Raw genomic sequence first — 2,909 nt, 5'->3', positions numbered from 1 at the left:
GTAGGATTTTAGGACAAAGGGGAAAGGAACAAGAAAAAAAAACCTCTAATTTCAAATCTAACTTGTTCAGTTTCTGAAAGAAACAGAGTGACTGAACAAAGTGAGCGTCCTCACAGAACAGGGATCAGTCTCCACCCTCTCCTCCCTTCTGTGATGGAGCTCAGCACTGCAGCCCCATGGTTCACTGTGGCTTCTGAAGTCATTTAGAGAGACCAGTGGGAGAATAGTAGAGTTTCTGTATGCTGCTTCTGCTTCATCCTCAGTGCTGCCTGATTTAGGGCCAGGAGGTTTCCTTCAGACAGGGGTAGGTGTAGATAATGAATACAACTTCTTTACCATTACATGAAGGAGTATAGGGTATGCTTCCTTTGTTGTTAGCACTGAATCTTTACTTTTCCCCACTTCTTCCTGTTTGAGATGTTGTGGTTCCGAAGCTAGACCACATGGCTTGGGGTGTCCAAGATGTCAACATAAGATTTCTTGAAATACACAAAGGTGAGGTTTATATTTATTCCTTCTGCTCAACTGAATAAAAGGGTAGCTGGCAACTAGCTTCTGAACCACAACATCGACTCAATTTGGGGATGAACGGACATAACAGCCGTGAGCAGAGCTGGCAGTAGACCGTGGTGAGAGCAGAATGTTGTCTCTGAAATGTATTTGTATGTGGAGATGAGTGCCAATCTGATACAGTCTTTGCTGTATCCTTTTCTTTTTCCTGGATGTGCCTTCACCTGGGAGTTGCCTAGCTGAGCATGTTTAATGCTCTATTAGATGTTATGCCTTGTCAGCACAGGATTAGCAACTGGAGTTTTGCAATGGCTGATGAGCAAGCAGTTGAGGAGTTGCTGTTCCTGAAAGGCTGCATGTCTCAGAAGGACAGTATGGTGTTTATGAAGATTTTAATTTTTTAATAAAATATTTAACTAATAAAATATTTCACTTTTTTAAAAAGAAGAAAATACTTGACCAGTGTCTCATTTACAAGACGTTTTCATTTACTTTTCAGGGATCTTTTAAAAGCACAGACAATGTGCATTTGGATCTTGATTTGAATCATTCAAGTTGCTCATCTTAAAAGTAAGAAGTTTGTTCTTAGGCAGTTCTTGTTGAGAAGAAACTATAAATATTTCCATAGTATTTTAATTCGAAGGCATCTTGTTACAGAATTCTAACTGCTTATTCAGTGGAAATCTAGTAAATGCAGCACATAGCTGATGCCAGTCCTGATGCATTTTTCAGAAGTAGTCTCTCCTTGATTTGTGTAACCACACCATGCTTTCACTGTACAGGGTGTAACCTTTCCTGGCGCTCATGATGACACTGCAGTGTTGGGTTTTTTTGCTTGTCTTTGACACAAAGAATTTTTCAAGGAACTAGAAGAAAGATGGGAAGTGCAAGGCTCTGTAAACTACATTACATGAACCAGTAATTTATAAAACCCAGTTCATGGCTTGCTGGTCACTGTGACAAGAAACTAAAAATGTTAAGACTGAAGCCAACATGGAGTGCAAGGTGTGATCCTACTCTCATTATATTGCTCACAAAAAAATGAAACAGAGCTAGTAATTGTCTGTAACCTTTTAGTATATTACTACCTCCCGGTAGACTTCAATTTTAAACAAATTCTATAGTGGCACTTTCATTTAAAAGGAAGCTAAAAAGGGGGGAAATGTAATTTCCATCCCACCCTCAATCTGAACAATTCAAAACTACACCTTCTGATTCCCAACAAACAGCCATTCTTAATTATTGGTTGAAGACTCACGTGCCAGAAAGAGAAAATAAGAATTGACTGTTAAGGCTAGTGAGAGTCACTCGGGACTCTCCGAGTTTCATTTATTGACTAGTAAAGGTAAACTGCAAGTGCGTCTCGTGAGCACCTACATCCTTTACTGGATCCAGGCTACAGAGTACTTTCAGGGATCATAAGCGTAGCCTTTTTTGTGTTCGGTTTCTGTTTTACATGATGAGGATTAATGGTGGTTACCACCTGAAGAGAATACTTTGATCTATATCTAAAGCATGATCAGTGTTTACCGAGGACTGTTAGTTCTCTCTTTAACTTGCACTGAAACCATTTGCATAGTGCTATTACTAACTCTAAACTAACTCCTCTCTCAAAAGCCTTTTATCGTAAACCAATTACTTTTCTGAGTGATCATTATTTTCACATTAAAAAAAATACGCATGGCAAAACGAATGCCTACTGTGTCAGCCAGTAAGTAATGGACTCTTTGTGGACACAATCAGGAAGTGTGCCTTTTGTTTTCCTGCACCTGTTGCTGTATTACAAAGACAATCACCCAATGTTTTATTAAATAAAATGAGAAGCCCTAATGAAATTGTACCAGCCATTACCAGGAAGTCTGTTGAAAACGTTCAGCAGCTGCTTCAGTCTCAGTTCATTTACACTGATAGGATTGTTTTGTCCTTCTCCTTATGCTCTAAGCGAGAAAGCTGCAGTGCCGTGCTGCTGTACAGCAGAGCCTTGGACCATTTCATACCACTTTCCTCTATCTCCCTTTGAAGTATTTGATCAGAATCAGTAACAAATCATGCTCAGCGGCTACGTGCCTATGACTTGTAAAAGTTTGTGAGAAGTCAGTGTCCCGGGTCTTACATCTAAGCATTTTGCAAACGTCAGCTTATACACCCTTACAGCACAGCGGTAAAGCCCATGAAGATCTATTGTATTATTCTGATTTTATAGAGAGGGATTGATCAGAGACGTTAAGAATCAAATCAGTCAACCCTTCTTATTAGACAAAATAATACCTAGGTAGCCTGAGGAATCCTCTGGAGTGAGCTGGGGGTCAACCTTGTTCAATATAGTTAAGTATCACCACTCTTCCTCTAAAGGTCCCTAACAGAATTGATCTCGCTGCCTTTGCTGTACTTAAAAGTCA

The sequence above is a fragment of the Pygoscelis adeliae genome, unplaced genomic scaffold (genome assembly GCF_000699105.1).
Source record: "Pygoscelis adeliae isolate BGI_AS28 unplaced genomic scaffold, ASM69910v1 Scaffold220, whole genome shotgun sequence".
Lineage (NCBI taxonomy): Eukaryota > Metazoa > Chordata > Aves > Sphenisciformes > Spheniscidae > Pygoscelis > Pygoscelis adeliae.
The sequence above is the reverse complement of the archived record's forward strand: the minus strand, read 5'-3'. Positions refer to the sequence as shown.